At 47.6% G+C, this 16,370-nt stretch overlaps 1 protein-coding gene across 3 annotated transcripts in view; it reads right to left on the bottom strand.

Moving 5' to 3' along the window:
* Positions 1–16,370, bottom strand: part of UGGT1 (UDP-glucose glycoprotein glucosyltransferase 1) — a 2,047,742-nt gene that overhangs the window by 468,548 nt on the left and 1,562,824 nt on the right. The gene's annotated exons all lie outside the window — the stretch shown is intronic.

Genomic DNA, 16,370 nt, shown 5'->3' with positions numbered 1-16,370 from the left:
TTGGATGATTCAAGATTTTGTTAAGGATAGATATCTTGTTCCAATCTATATTTCTATTTGAAGCTGATAGAGAACTGTAAAGCCCAAATAGCGCAAGAAAGCATGTTGGTTGTATTCCACTGAAATTAAACATTCAAGTGGATTATTATTTGCATTATAAACCTTGTTTTGAAAGTATAATCTTCACTAGCATAAAAAGTATGTTGCAAGTAGTTAATTGCCAGTTACATTTCTGTCTTTCATAAGCTGATGTGGCTGCACTGGGTGTTTAAGTGCATCGCTCCTATGTAGTCACCTTTGGTGTTTCTGAGGTCTGCAGCAGTTGGGTTTCTTCTCAGTATCTACCCACTTCTGCAGTTTCCAAACTGGTGCTGCTCAGCTGTCCTCATTCGCTTCTCTTCTGCACAGACAGCAGCACCTCGGAGTCCAGCCAGTAGCCTTAAAGCAGATCAGATTCGGAAATTGGATAGAGACAGCCTAAACAACACACGGATCATTGTTTCCAACACAAAGTGTCAGTATGCCAGAATAAGTAACAGAAGAAGACCATAGAAGACAGAGCCCAGACTCTACAACTGAGAGGTGGTGGCAAAGAGCTATGACTAGAACAAGATTAGCAGTCCAATGCTAGGAGTGTAGGGAGACATGAACGTAATCCAAACATTCAGCTGGATTGGGTACTAGAGAAGGTAGAAGGACTCAGATGATGGACTACACATGTAGTTGGGTAGGTTGCAAGAGCAATTTATGGTGTTGACTAGCAGATTTATAATTATGTATGCTAATAATGTCAGATGGTGTTATCCCAAGCAGTGAGCATGTTAAGTTTATTGTATAGCTGTTCATTCACAGAGATGGTCCATCCTGCAGGTTTAGGAAAATACATGCTGCAATGTGCCCCATGGAGAAACCTGCTGCTCTGCAGCCTTTGAGATGCTTCTCTGTTCAATATGGTGGTGACTGTGGTCCTAGGGTCTTAGACCTGAGTCACAAGAAGGGCGAGGAGCTGGTTTACCACTGGGAGCCCGCCTGAATGTCTGGCTGTCCCTACAAAAGCAAACAAGGACACTGATGCCACAAGTCCCTAGTAGGTGTTGTGCACCTGAAGCATGATCATCCAACAGGCTGTTGGTCGGGAAGACAGAGGGCCAAGAACAGAGATGCCTGGCCTTTATAAAACCAATTCATATACTGCAGTTTGGTAAAACATATTGCCATTGGCCCAAAGAGTTTGGCCTGACCTTGCAAAACTGTTGATACATTTCGTTGTGACATGAGTTAGAGGGTCTCGTCCCTTGTGTCAAGAGAGAAAATCCCGCCCCCATACCCAAACGAAGAAGTTACAAATAAGTTCCCATTTCTACACCTATGCTAAATACTCATTGGATGAATACATCCATGTACTTGTGTAAGATCACACCAGGAACTTGGGTGAATAGTACTGGGATTAGGAATAGTAAAAAGGATCACACAGAAAAGCATATCCAACGTTCTAGTCTTTTTACATTCACTGAAACTGAATTGGGAATACAAAATGAAAACAGATATGTCACTAGAGTTTTGAGAGAGAAACAGTCCAAGTTGGAGAAGCAGTAGTGGCATACATGCAGAGAGAGAACACAAGAGGGATTCTGGCCACCCTGCAGCCAGTAGAAGAAACGGGAGACCGCTGGGAAAACACAGAAGGCATTCCCTACGAGAACCCGTTGGAGTGAAGGTGCCGACAATGTCAGGTGCAACGTCCAAACCTAACAACCAGCACAGTCTCAGACTCCCGTGGGGGAAAGGCAAACCGCTGACAAGAGAATTGGAGAAACACAGCAAAGACTCTTTTCAAACAATTCAGTTGCCTGGAAGCGCCGCCAACCGGCACTTATAAAACAGAGCACTGCAACAAGAAAAGACGTCAGCAACCAAGCCTAGTATATGGTACAACGGAGGAGAATATATTCCTCAGGTGAAAAGCACTCCTCAATTCAGAGGGATTAGTGGCAGACCGGGTGGGGAGAGCAAATCCCAGAAAGAGAATTTGGGACCCCTATCAGGAAGTCTGGAGCTCCTGTGTACACTGACAACAGTGCTCTTCCTCATCACAGTGTTTGGAAAGAGAAAGTAGCTCTTGGCAGGTGAGTAAACCAAGTCTAATAAAAAGGGTAAGAACAGAGGGAAGCTGGAAATGTATACTGGGCCTGGTTGTGAAAGAAACCAAAAGGTTAAGAAGGTACCTTGAAAGGTATTGAATGGATCCATGAGTCATCTTCCTTATTACACCTACAAACCGTACATTTATGAATTTGTTATCATTTAAAAAAGGGAAAGAAAAAAAGGAAAAGAGCGGGATTTGGCTCTTGCTCTCTTTTTTCCTTGTTTTTGATTTAGTGAATCTTTTATCTCGATGAGATTGTTTTTGTTTGGTTAGTGGGCCAGCCCTGCCCATCCTTGGCACCCTTATCTTGTTGGGATTCACTTTTCTGTACCTTCTCCCTGTGGACTATTCTCCCCTAGAATGCTGCGAAAGGGACTCCGGAGCCATTTGACTATTGATGACACAATGGATGACAAACAAGATATGGCAGCTACTGAAGACACTATTATTGCTTTGCCTCCGGCCATAGACCCTTTAGAGGATAATCAAATGGGGGTTGTAAATCACACAGCCGATCTTCAGGCCGTTGATGAAATTTGCTTCACTCGCCAAGAAGAAAATATATTAACCGCTCAAATGCATAATGTAGGGACTAGGGATATCAACCTGACTGCCCCAGTCCACCATTTAGAGGCAAGCTCTTGCTACTAGACTTCTCATTGTTATGTCCGAGATGGTGCATCCAGACCAGTCGGGATTCATACCCTCCAGGTCTGCGGTCCTGAATCTGAGGCGCCTGTTCTTTGTGATGGTGCAGGTGAACCCCCCAGGCGAGAGCAGTGGTGGAGCAGTGGTGGCCGCACTGGAAGGTCTTTGATTACGTCTCATGGAGCTATCTATTCTCGGTGCTGCAGTGTTTCGGGGTGGGCCCATACTTTTGGAGCTCTGTCCGGTTGTTGTACTCTAGCCCAGGGGCAAAAGTCCTAACTAATCATACTCTGTACGCTCTCTTTTCCCTTGGAAGGGGTACCACGCAGGGTTGCCCATTCTCCCCGCTATTGTTTGCCCTCACAATCGAGCCAATGGTGGCACTGGTCAGACAAAAGCACAGCCACAGAGGAATTAGAATAAACAGACCCCCAGAGATAATCGCTCTGTATGCAGACGATACTCTGCTACACGTGCGAGACCCTGAAGTAAATCTAGCTCCAATTATGGAGGATATTCATGCGTTTTTTTCCCTAGATACTCTGAGTACAAAATAAATTATGCAAAATCAGAATTGTTTCCCATCATGCCAGCCACTGCTCAGACCCTGCAGTCCATGAGGTTCAGGTGATCTCTGGGTTCACTTTAAGTACTTGGGTATCATGGTATCGACTAACCGTCACTCGCTATATAGGGAAAACCATGATTCCTACTTGCAACAATTAGCCAGCAAGCTAAAGGTATGGGCTTGGCTCCCAATCTCATTGTACGGTCGGGTGGCCCTATTGAAGATGGTGGTGCTACCGAAGTTACTGTATTTGTTTGGCAACGTCCCCTCATGGCCTGGACAAGCGTTTTTTCCCACATTAAACTCACTAGCCTCTTCGTTTGTCTGGGGTCCCGGGGCGGCGAGAATCAGCTGGCAAAAACTGTCTGAACCATATGAACAGGGAGGCTTAGCAGCACCTGATTTTGAATTATGTTATCTGACATCGCAGGCTCAATTGGCAGGATACTGGTACAGTGGCGGGGACACAGTTGAACATATACCCTTAGAGAAATATGGGGCATCCCCGACTAAGATTCATATTTAATGATAGGTACAACGACTCTTGCGTCTTTGACCCTGTGAGAACAACCGTTGAGGCATGATCAAGAATGTTCAGGTAAATTCGTTTAGTGGTTCCCTACAGCCGGGAGAGTCCACTATGTGCATATCCGGGCATTTTCCCCACATTTGACAAAATGCTACACAGATCCTGGGATCACCTAGGGCAAAGGAAGATTGCGACATGTACCCAGAGAGACGATTTGTGTCCCAAAATGAATGTATAGATACCTTGGGGGGGAGGCCAACTGATAGTACTTCAATTTAACCAAATGCAAGCTGCCTTCGGTAAGAGATGGCCATCATTTTTGGCAGAGTCACATAGCTGTATCAATGCTTTGGTATCAAATGATGGCATGAAATGCAGAATGTCTAGGCTATATAAATTGATACAAACACACCTGCCCACGCATAATACTGTCAAGGGGAAATAGGAAAAAAAAGGGGGACTCACAATAGGGGACGAGAAATGGAGTAGATATTGTCTATTAACCAAATCTATATGTCTGAATGCTGGGCTACGACTGATCCAGTATAAGGTTCTGAACCAGTTAAATTATACAGCCCCACACCCCCGCCAGAATGGCCAGGTTTGTTCCAGGTTGCAAGGGCAAATGCCTGAAATGCGTTTGACCACAGGCGGATGCCTTCTACATGTATTGGGTATGTCCCCCGGTCTTGACATTTTGGGGTAGAGTTGCCGAGGCCATTGAGGGTACAGTGGAAATCCCATCTTCGCTCTCCCCACATAAATATCTGTTTGGGGATATCGGGAAAGCCGCACAGAGTACTAGGAGACTGTTCAGTTGGGAAAAAGTGTATCTTAAAATGTTGGATGTCGAAAAATGCTCTAAAGTTTGAGGATTGGCTGTGCGAACTAACATATGTAAATGAGTGCGAAGAAAAATGTATTTTCTCTGTATCTTCTATGTCCCGCCCTAAGCACATCTGGGCTCCATTCAGACTGTATCTCCGCTAAATGAACTCTGAAACCGAAAGTACTGTGGCCACTGATGTTGCAGCCTCGTAAACGTAACAGCAATTATATGAATGAGAATATGCCATGCACTGTGTGTTTGTAAATGTATATGTATGTGATGAATACATGACCGTTGAATAAATAAGGTTTAAAAAAAATAATTATTTAACACCAGGTTAAGATCCCATACAGGGACTTTGAATGGGACTTGTGGAAATACGTCTGTAGGACCCTTTAGGAATTGAACAGTCAGAGGGATTTTAAAATATGAGTCCTCCTTGGAAGAGCGCTTGAAAATAGCGCTGCCAGGCAACCTTTAATTATTCAAATCTGGAGCCCCAGAGTCGCCAAATGTAATAAAGAAAGCACAATAGGTGTCTCACATAGAAAGGGATCCACATTCTTGTCCCTGCACCATCTGCTTAACTTGTTCCAACGGCAGTGGTACAAAGATTTCATTGCTGGCCTTCTGGCCAAAAGCAAGATCTCCATTACATCATTCGACAGGTCCCAATCCTTGCATCTCAACCTCTCAGAAACTGTCACGCGCCACGTTACCTGGCGTCTCTGGCCTCACAGGCAATTGTATCGCCGGTAGGTTTTCTTTTTCCTTCCTGGTTCGGGTGCGGGTCTAGTCTTTCTATCCACGTCCCACTTTTAGCTCCTCCCTTTCCTGCCTGGCGTTGCGTTGCAACTCACTTCATTTTCTTCGTGAGTCTGACGCTTCGCTGCTATTTTCCCCATAGTCCGCTTCTGTCACCCACTGCTGGGTGTATTTTCTCTTTTCTTGCCTTCCGTCTTCTCTTCTCATTGCGGCCCCTTTATTTTTCCCGTTCGCTACTCTCCTGGCTTTCCTCAGCTGTTTACTTTTTCCCTTTACTCTCGTACTTTCCCGTTCCTCATCTTTTCTTCCTGTTTCTGTGTCTTTTCCAGCGCTGGGGTTCTTTCCCTGCTCCTTTTGACCTGCCTTCCACCGGAGATTTCTACCGGGGCACCTTCCCCTTTACGGAGGCTTCCTTGGACCCTTCTACTTACCTGCAAGAACTCGTATTCCAGAGACTTCATCCACCGGAGCTGTCACCTATTCTTTCTGCTTCATTTTGGAGACCGGACTGATTCAACATACATACCCCTGCTGTCCTCGAGTCTACCATCCTCAAGAGGTTTTATCTGCCTGCAGGCTTTTTCCTCTTGTCTGGGCTCCTATGGAAAGGGGCCCCTTCTGCGTGCCGTCATATGATAGGCTGCAGAGTGGCTTCCAACCGAGGGAGACCCTTTCTCTTCGACCGAAGACACAAAGACAAAAAGAAAAAGGAAAGAGAGTAAGGACACTGCTGTTGCTTCAGGTGAGGAGGAGGAGGAGGAGGAGGAGGGGGAATTAGACTCCATTAACAGTACAGAGTACAGTACGGACTCAACTCCTGACACTAGGCCTGACCTTTGTGAGAGAAACCATGCATGAAGGTTAAGAGTCTTGACCTCTGGATGGAGAACCCTGACCCTCCTTTCGCAAGAGAAGGTCCTCTCTTTCTGAAAGATGCGTTGGGAGGACAGATGGACATGTCCAGAAGGTCCGGGTACCACGTCCTCCTGGCCCAATTCGAAGCAATTAGGATCATGGATTTCCGGATCACATGAGGAATGACTGGTACAAGAGGAAACGCGTACAGGAGTGGATAGCATACCCTCACATTTCTCACAGACCCTAGAAACATTGTTAACTCTTTCCTCTCAGGAGAAGGACAGACACTGCTTGCAGACGCGTCCATAACGAGGATGGATGGGAGGGGTGTGATGAGGAATCTGCGGGAGAACAATCCATAGAAAGAACATTACGGCTAGTAATTTCTCCTTCAATGGATTGCCTTTCTCCCGCAGAATCTCCATCAGATAGATTCCCAAAGCAGTAATAGAGTTGGAGGCAGGATGAAATGTTTCACAGCAGAAGATTCTGCAACACTGCCATTCCAAAGCGAGCGTCAGCCCGCCGAACAACATCCAAGCTGTAATACTTTGTGAATGTATGAAGTGAAGAACAGGTTGCGGTCCGGCAAATGTCTTTACCCGTACTCCCACCCCTCTGCAGCGCCCCATAGAGGTACTAACCCTTCTGGTGGAATGGGCCCTATGGGGGAAACTCCTTCCCTGTGCTGTTATAGCACTAAGAGATACGCAGCGCGATCCACCGTGAATTGTTTAGACACTGCAAAAGCTTTCCTGGCTATGTAGAAGGCCACAAACAATTGGTCGACTTTCCTGTACTCACAAGTCCTGGGTACATAAAAGCTCAATGCCCTCTTTGGATTCAGTTTGTGAAAGCGCTCCTCCTCAGAGGGGTGCAGAGGCGGATAAAATACAGTAACATTGACTGCCTGGAATAGGTGGAATTCAGACACCACCCTAGGCAGGAATCCAGGCTTCACCTTCAGAGAAACCTTCTCATCATGTAAGAAGCGATGGAAAGGAGTCTTACAAGATAGGGTCTGCAGCTTGCTGACCCACCTGGCTGAAATGGCCACCACGAAAGCAGGTTTCAAGGTTAGCAACCACAGTGAACAAGAATGTAATCGCTCAAACAGAGCTGCCATCAGAAATGTGAGGACCAAATTCAGGTCCCAATCAGGAAGTAGGGGTAGGTGGAAACCTATTCACAAGGCCCTTCAGGAATTGGGCTACAATCGTGATCAAGGACCCTTGATTTGGAGACCTTTTGAACACAGACAAATCCGACAAGTATCTTTTGACTGTGGTGACCTGAAGGCCTGAAGAGGCCAGTGACAGAAGGAACTCCATCAGTGTAGAGGTGGGGCAAGAGATCGGGTCAATCTCCCATTCCCTGCACCATGCTTCCACTCTTCTCCACCTGCACGCGTACAGCGATCTTGTTGACGGTATGTGTGTAGCCAGCAGCACCTCGAGTACCTCCTCAGAGAGGTCTCAGTCACATCTCATCCTCAAGAGCCACGCACGTAGGTTGAGGGATTCCGGGTTTGGGTGGAGAACCCGACTTTCCGACTGGGATAGGAGATCCAGATGATGAGGCAACCAGAGAGGTGGGCAGATGGTCCAGCCCAGGAGGTCAGAGTACCAGGTTCGCCCAGCCCAGTCTGGGGCGATCAAGATCAGGATGCTCGAAACCTCCTCAATCTCCTGAGAACCCACAGGATGACAGGAATCAGAGGGAAGTCATAATGGAGAGGGGAAGTCCAAATCCAGGGTAGGAATGTGTCCCCTAGCGTCCCGTTTGCTGGGAATTCTGAGCAAAATTGTCTGCACTTCCTGTAGGACTCTGTGACAAACAGACCCATCTCTGGGGAACCCCAGAGAGAGAAGACCTCGTCCAGGACTTCCATCTCATATGAGGCTGTGCTTTGCCTGCTCAGAGCATCACCCAAGTCATTCTCTGTCCCCGCCAGATGAACTGCAGAGAAGGAGATTTAGTTCTCCAGTAACCAGAACCACAGCTGCATCGCTTCTCTACACAGGGGGAGGGAGCACACGCGACCCTGCTTGTTCAGGTAGTGCATGGCCATTGTGTTGTCTGTCAGTATCAGGATATGCTTCCCCCCTTAAGAGAAGGTGCAAATGCCTGCAGTGCCACCTGGTCTCCATCGCCGACCAAAGGCCGCTCACCTGCAAATCCTCGAAGTTAGCACCCCAGCCATTCAGGGACGCATCCATGACCACCCTGATCTGGGGCCACTGAGGCCAGTAGGGATCCCCTGCTAGCATGTTGCTGCTGCTGGCCCACCAGGAGAGGTCGTCGAACACAGACCTGAACACTCTGAAAACATCCCTCAAAGTGCCGAAGTCCTGAGACCAGTGACCCCGCAGGAGCCATTGCAAAGATTGCATCTGCCGCCTAGCCTCTAGCACCAGAAAAATGCAGGAGGCCATGAGACCTAAGAGGCAGAGTAAGGAAGCTGCTGGTAAGGTGGTGTGGTTCTGGAAAAGCTGGACCATCTGTGCAACGCTGGCAACTCTCTCCTCAAAGGGGGGGGGGGGGGCTGGGGGAGGTGTCCAAGACTGCTCCGATGATCTTGAGCCTCTGTGCTGGTGTCGTGTGGGACTTCCCCAAGTTCAAGGAGAAGCCCAGCCTGTGGAGTAGTGAGCAGGTATCTCCGAGATGGGACAAAACCTGCTGCGCCGACTTCCCCCAGATCAGGCAGTCATCCAGGTATGGAAACACATGGACGCCGGATCTCATGAGATGAGCCACGACTACTGTCATGAGCTTGGTGAAGACCCTCAGAGCGGAGGTGAACCCAAAGGGGAGCACCTTGAATTGGTTGTCCCTGTCCCCTATGCGGAATCTCAGTAACTTCCTGTGCTCCTGGTGGATCAGCACTTGAAAGTACACGTCCTGAAGATCTATGAACATCAGCCAGTCTTGCAACTCGGGAGCGTGGGGAATCGCTCTCAACGTCACCATCTTGAATTTGCCCTTCCTCAGCAATGTGTTCAAAGCCCTAAGGTCCAAGATGGGATGGAGACCTCCCCCCTTCTTGAGTACCAGAAAATACCGGGAATACCACCCGACCCTCTTTGCTCGAGCGGCACCTCTTCTACGGCACCCTTCAACAGCAGGGCTTGCATTTCTTCCTAGAGCTCCTTTTTCGGTTGGCAAGGAGGTGGTGGAGGTCGGTCCAGCAGCCTTTTTAAGAAAGACAGACAGTAACCCCAAAGCACAAACTGAAGTGCCCAGGTGTTGCAGGTAATCTCCCACCATTGGGCCCAGTGCTCGGTTGACCATCCACCAACCAGGGAATTGTGGGAGGAGAAATCAAAGCGGCTTTGAGGGCGGAACCAGCACAGGCGCTGATGCTGCCGTCTGCTGTCTTCAAAGGCCCACCTACCTGTTCCGCAGCACAGGAATTACCTTTGCCCCTGCCTGGCTTGTGGGAGCTGAGCCTTCCTGCCATAGTGGACAGTGCTGATAGCCTCATCCCTTGATGAGAAACTAAAGGCAGTCTTGGCTGGCTGTTGCACAGCTAGGCCGAGTGACTTTGCAGCAAGCTTGGACTCTCTGAATTTCTTCAAAGAGTCGCTGGCCTTCGTGTCGAAGAGGTCCTCACCATCAAAAGCATGTCGAGTGGTTTATTCTGGACATTGGGTGAGAACCCAGAGGAGTGCAGGTAAGCCTGCCTCCTGAGAACTGTGTCCGACCCCATTGATCGTCCCACACAGTCTGCCACGTCCAGGCACATCTGCAAAGACTGCCGGACCACCTCTTTGCTGTCGTCCACCAGCTGCTGGAAACTGTCTGGCATCTCCCCCTCCGGGACGTATTTGGCAGCATGTTCAATGGCCTTTCACAAACCGAAACAATATTTAGCGAAGCCACAGGAGACTTTGACCGCCTTCAAGGCCATGCTACCCGAGGAAAAGATTTTCTTCGCCAAGGCATCCACTGCCTTCTCTGTCGGTGAGAATATTAGATGTGTAATTGGCTGTCGTAGTGGACACTGTGGCCGCCTGTACCACCAACCCCTCTGGGGTTGTAGGATGTAGGATCTCTCCTTGCCGGCCTATATTATTTAGTGCACTTTGAATTGTCTGGGGTATGGTGTAAGAGCGATGCCACGGGGTGGCAATTGGGTCGGCGATAGCTGCGCTGAAGGACATAGCCCTCTCTGTGGCAAGTCCCTCATCCAAGATGTCTGTCAGGTCAGAAACTGCTGCTGGCTTGACTGGAGCATCCCACCGCCCTAAAAACGAAAGCCCTAAACTTAGCATTGGTGTTGGCTTGTTGCATCTCAATGTCCGGAGCCGTGTAAAGGCCGCTAGCATCATGCAACCCTTTAGCCAAAGCCATGAGGACTGCCAGAGTGTTAGTCGGTTCTGCCAGAGTATGTGGGGTCTCCTTGATTTTCATTGTCATTGGAGCATAAGATATCCATCATGGCACAGAAAAATGTGGATCTGGATTTTGGCACAAAAGACTACGTCGACGGTTTGGCGGATGGCGCCGACAGGGTCTTGGGCACCGAGGGCGCGTCTAAGAGACCCAGTGCCTGGGGCGCGCAGGAAGGTCCAGGCGCCCAAGGCGGCACAGTCTTGTTTGGTGCCAAGCCTGGAGGCTCTGCTGATGCCTATAGAGCCGGTTTTGCTCTGGGGCCGGAGTCACCGGACACAGCTGAAGCTACCGGGGCCTACTGTATCGGGTGCTCGACGGCACCCACAGCTGCCTTTTTGAACATTTCCAACAATTGGGACTTGTAGTCCACCCATTCGGCTCTTGACGCTGGCCCTGCCGATGACTTACAGCATTCGGAAGAAGAGTAGAGTTGCACCGTTGTCGGTGGCATCGCTTCTTCTTTTGAGAGGAAGAAGGGATTAGTTTCCTACCTGTAAATCCATTTCTCCAGCGTTGGTATTTTTCATGGATTCACATGCTGTGAATATTCCCCGGCGTCAGGCTGGGAATCCCTGGTTACTTTGATTTAGTCATTTTCCTATGAAAAAACTTGACACCTTGAGTGTCCCATCGACGTCGTCGTGGGCGCTTTTGGTCCCCACCAATAGGACATCGAGTGTATAGCTCTGCCCCTGCAGCTTCCCCTCTGCTTTTAACCACTCCAGCTGGAGGATAACCCCCTGTAGAGGATGATTGCCTGGAGAGGGGAGGCTGGAGGACGCATGTGAATCCATGAAAGATACCAACACTAGAGAAATGGAGTAACAGGTAAGAAACTACTCCCTTCTCCAGCACTGGATCTTTCATGGATTCACATGCTGTGAATACATTTTATAGCAGTATACATGTTAGGAGGAGATAAACCAGGCAAACAAAGAGTAGAAACTTTTGCATTTTCTGCGCTCATGTGAGAAGTCTACATACTGAAGAACAAGGAAATACCCTGGAAGCTGCGGGGCTTACCTTACTGGAACAGCCGTTTAAGGACTGCCCGTCCCATCTGCATGTCTTCAGCATGCTGCTGTTGTAGGCATTAATGCCTGGTAAATGTGTGAGGCACTGCCCATGTTGCCGCTAAGCAAATGTCTTTGATGGGCATTCCGGACCAGAGAGCTGCTGAGGCGGTTGTGGCCCTTTTAGAATGTGCTCTAGCTGCAGTTTGCAGAGGCCTGTTGGCCTTTGTGTGGCAGAAACATATCGCTGAGGAAATCCACCATGCAAGGCCTTGTTTTGTGATGGCTTTTCCCTTGATTGAAGGTCCAAAGGTGACAAAGAGCTGTTTTGTTGTTCTAAATGATTTTGTCTAGTCCAGATAATATTTGAATGGCCTTTTCACGTCCAGAGAGTGTAGGGCTCTCCCCGTGGGGAAGTGGCGTTTTGAAAGAATGTAGGCAGAGTTATGGTTCCATTCTTGTGAAATTCTGATGGCACTTTTGGGATGAAGTGAAGATTGGTGGAAATGTTTACTTTGTCCTTCGCGCATCGTAGATACAGAGGGTCCACCAGTAAAGCCTGTAGTTCCGAAACTCGTCGAGAGGATGTAACAGTGATTAAAAATGCCGCTTTCTAGGTCACAAATTTGATGTGTACGTTTGATAGAGGTTCGAAAGGAGTTTTCATGAGACCGGCCAGGACGGGATTCAGGCTCCATACCGGAAGAATACTTTTCTTTGGAGGAAAAGTACAAAAGAGTCCTTTTAAGAAGTGTTTGAGTAGCCGGTCACTGTAGAGGGGAGGTGATGCTTTTTTCCTTGTGAATCTAGAGATTGTGGCCAAGTGCACCTTTATAGAGGAGATCGCTAGACCTTCTTTTGCCAATTTGAGAAGGCAGGGAAGAATCTGTAGAGGTTTTATGGCCAGTGGTTGAAGGTTGGGCTGCTGCGCACACCATGTACAGAACCTTTTCCATTTGTGGCTATAGGAAATTTTAGTGGACAGAGCCCTAGCTGCAGCTAGAATGCGCTGGCATTCTTACGGCATGTATAAGTGGCTGAAATCAGCATTATCACGAGCCACGCTGTTAATTTGAGGGAGTCTGGGCTGTGATGAGATCCTAGATGGAAAGGATTGTCCGCCGTGAGTTGAAGGAGGTCCGAGAATCAGGTTTGTCTGATCCAGTAAGGTGCTATCAGAACTACTTTGCAGTGATATTTGCGTATCTGGATTGTTTTCCTGATGAGAGGGAGTCGGGATGTAGTATCCTCCTTGCAAATTTCTTGCAATGCTTGTTGCTCTGAGTGGTGAAGAGGTCCGGAGGAGGATGACCCCATGTCGAGAAGATTTTGGATACTTGGTTGTTGTGTAGTTGCCATTCGTGGGACTGTGACGAATGCCCGCTGAGGGTGTCCGCTTGTTTGTTGTGCATCTCCGGGACGTGGAAGACTTGGAGCAGAATGTTTCTGTGAATGGCCCAGTGGCAAATGGTCTGTACTTCTTGAGACAGGGTGTTTGATCGTGTTCCGCCTTGTTTGCACAGATAGAACATTGTGATTCTGTTGTCCGTGAGGACTCGCAAAACTGAATTCCTGATTAGCGAGAGGAAAGACTTTAGGGCCCAATGTACAACACAGTTCTAGCACATTTATGTGGAGGACGGATTCTTCGGGAGTCCACAAGCCTTTGACTTGATGTTTGTCTAGGTGAGCTCCCCACCCCACCAGGGAAGAGTCGGTCACTATCGTGAGATGGTAATTGGGTTCCACAAGGGGCAGCCCCTTCGAGATGTTGTAGGGGACTGTCCACCATTTTAGTGTGTTTGAGAGAGTCAGAGTGATGGCAATTTTGTCTGACCAGAACCTGTGTGTGTTTGGGACCCTCCGGTAGCTAGAAACCTTTGTACTGGCTGCATGTTTAGCCTGCAGTTCTGTATTAGTGGAATGCAGGACGACATGGTCCCTAGTAGAGCCACGTATTTGTGCACCGTGGCTAGCTTGTTTGGAGTGAAAGAATTTGTCAGGGTTATTAATGCTTTCACTCTGTCTGATGAGGGTTTGATAAGGCTTTGGTCTGTGAGAAATTGAGCGCCCAGGAACACCAAACGTTTTGAAGGAACTGTGCAAGATTTGGTGGAATTGTTAGGGAGAATTCTTATTTTATGGCTAATTTCCCTTACCTATAGAGTCCCCCAGCAGCTTTGCTGGATTTGAAGAGTTTGTTTTTTTCTCCTGCTAAGAGCGAGACTCTTTTTCCCACTCATAGGCATTTTTGCTATGTGTGTTCTAGGCTATTTTTGTGTTTAATGTCTATGGGTTTTTTTCTCACTTCCATAAGAACCATCTTTATTCACATGTGTTACACAGCACCCTCCGTGCAGTGACACAGGGGTGTCGTAGCGACCCCCAAACATAGACTCCATACCCTGGGACTGACTACTGTGTCCCAGGGCATGTAAAGTCCCCATTGACTTTACTAGTCAATTTTTATGAACTAAACCAGTACAACCCATCTTACTACGGAGGTACTGGGAAGGGTTAATAGTTTTCCCTGGTGTTCATTTTCGAGAGGGTACCGTACAGTCCCTCTCTCAAAGGTTTCTAGCTGGTGGCAGTGGTTACTACCATAAATATTTGACCGCAAATATTTTCCTATGGGATTTTCCCATTGTTCGAGGCTACAACATTTTCTGACAGCCTCTAACATACCGCTGGTTTATTTTAATTTAACTTTACTCCAGTAGGTTTTATTTGCCAGAACTTTAATATAAATTCTTTCTCGTGTCTTTCTCTAAACTCCTAACCCAGGCCGGGGATACTTTGTTCGTCCTTTTGGCGGGCTTCTGCCAAGAAGCCCTCCTTTCGGCGCCACTGAGTCTGGGGTGGGCCCATTGTGTGGGAGGGGGAGTAGGACCCCTCGACAGGGTTGCCTCAGCAACCGATGTCGCACTCTATCCTGATAGGCTGGAGGGTCTCCCACCAAGATGACCACTCCACTGTGTGAGTGACAGCTAGGCTGTATGAATGGGGATCTTTTTGCATAAAAGCAGGGTCCTGAGGACTGGAAGAGAAAGACGTTGCCACTGGAACTAAGAAGCCGAAGAGGAGAGAAGCTAAAGACATCTGCAACGACTGAACCACCGGTGAAGCCCTGCTGCAGCGTCTCACCACTTTTATCCACACGAGAGAAGATCTTCATCTGCAAGAGCCTTCTTCCCTTGAGCTGGTGGGGCCAACCAGTTTATTCTATATACAAAAAGAAACCTTATAGCTTATTCAGGTTTCGCCCTTCACTCTTCCCACATCAAGTGGAAACTTCCAAAAGATTATCACAAATTATATTAATCATCAGTTACCATATTTTCTTAAAAACACAATCATAAAAATGATAATAATACATCACACACATACAAAGTACTAAAACAACACAAGTAGAAACACCATAAGTGAATCGTAGTACAATACTTCTTCAAAGGATCAAACATGTGTAACCAACTGACACTTTGATTCCATTGCCTTCCTACTTTCAGCTTATTCCCTGTAAATATATCAAAACCCTAATTGCCAATCACCTTCCTGGACCTGCCCTGGTCGAATCGCCAGTACCCTGTACTCGGAGACCGGATAGCCAGGCACCAGTCCACTCGGACAGCGATTTAAAGGAGTGTACCTTTTATTCGTCGGCCAGCACCGCGGCTGGTTTCATCCCTGGGTAGTGCAGTAACTCTAACCTTCCTCCACGACGAGAGCCTCTCTTCCTCTGCTGGATCACCCGAACTGCAGGAACTACCAGGAATAACCACCACCGCAGGAGCCACTTATTCATTTTAAAAGGTACATTGTTCCGCCAGGACGCCCTTTTTGCATGGTAGAGCTAAAGGTGTTTTAAATCCTTCACCTACTTATTGGGTTGGCCGCCCCTATACTCTAACATTGTTTTTCACCTTCTGCATCCACCTTTTCGAATCGTTAACCAAAGACTTGACTGCAGCTACAAGAACATTTTGCTCCTGGGCACTTTGCCCTGTACCACCGACTCTGGCACAGGCCTATTGACTCTGGCTACATTTGTTAGAACTGCCTTCTCTAGATTGCTTCTCAACTAGAACTGTGTTGGGGCACCTACATATTATAACCACCTTTTTCTTCCCTTTTTTAAAACTTGTGAAGTGCCATTTTGCTTGGTTTTCATTTGAGTGTTCTCTATACTAAAGTACTGCCTTGCCTAAACTTGTTCACAAACTTATGGGAAGTGTTACTAGGGTGTGTAAGAAGATATGTCTGTATAACTTGTGCTTTCCCTCCCTTGTGAGAAACTGCTAGTGCCATTTGTGTTTGGTCTTCACTGTGCCGTTTTGCTCAGTTTTCACACTGGTTCACTTGGTCTACAATTTAAATAGGGGGTTGTGTATACTTTCCTTGACTGAATTTAACTTGCTTAATAACTGTGATGAATGTGTTTAACTAGAAGTGTGTAAAATAAAAATATATATTATTTTTAATACAAAGCTTTGGTCAGCGTTTTCCTTGTGCCATAGTACTGTAGGCCTATTGTGTAAACTCTGAATACTGTTCATCTCCCTCTTGAGATAGGTCTGACTGCTCAGCCACAGCTACCAACTAAATCTTTGTGGTACAGA

This window comes from Ambystoma mexicanum, chromosome 10 (assembly GCF_040938575.1).
Source record: "Ambystoma mexicanum isolate Mex_15411 chromosome 10, UKY_AmexF1_1, whole genome shotgun sequence".
NCBI classification, from domain to species: domain Eukaryota; kingdom Metazoa; phylum Chordata; class Amphibia; order Caudata; family Ambystomatidae; genus Ambystoma; species Ambystoma mexicanum.
Note: the sequence above shows the minus strand (reverse complement) of the source record. Positions and strands in the feature narration are given on the sequence as shown.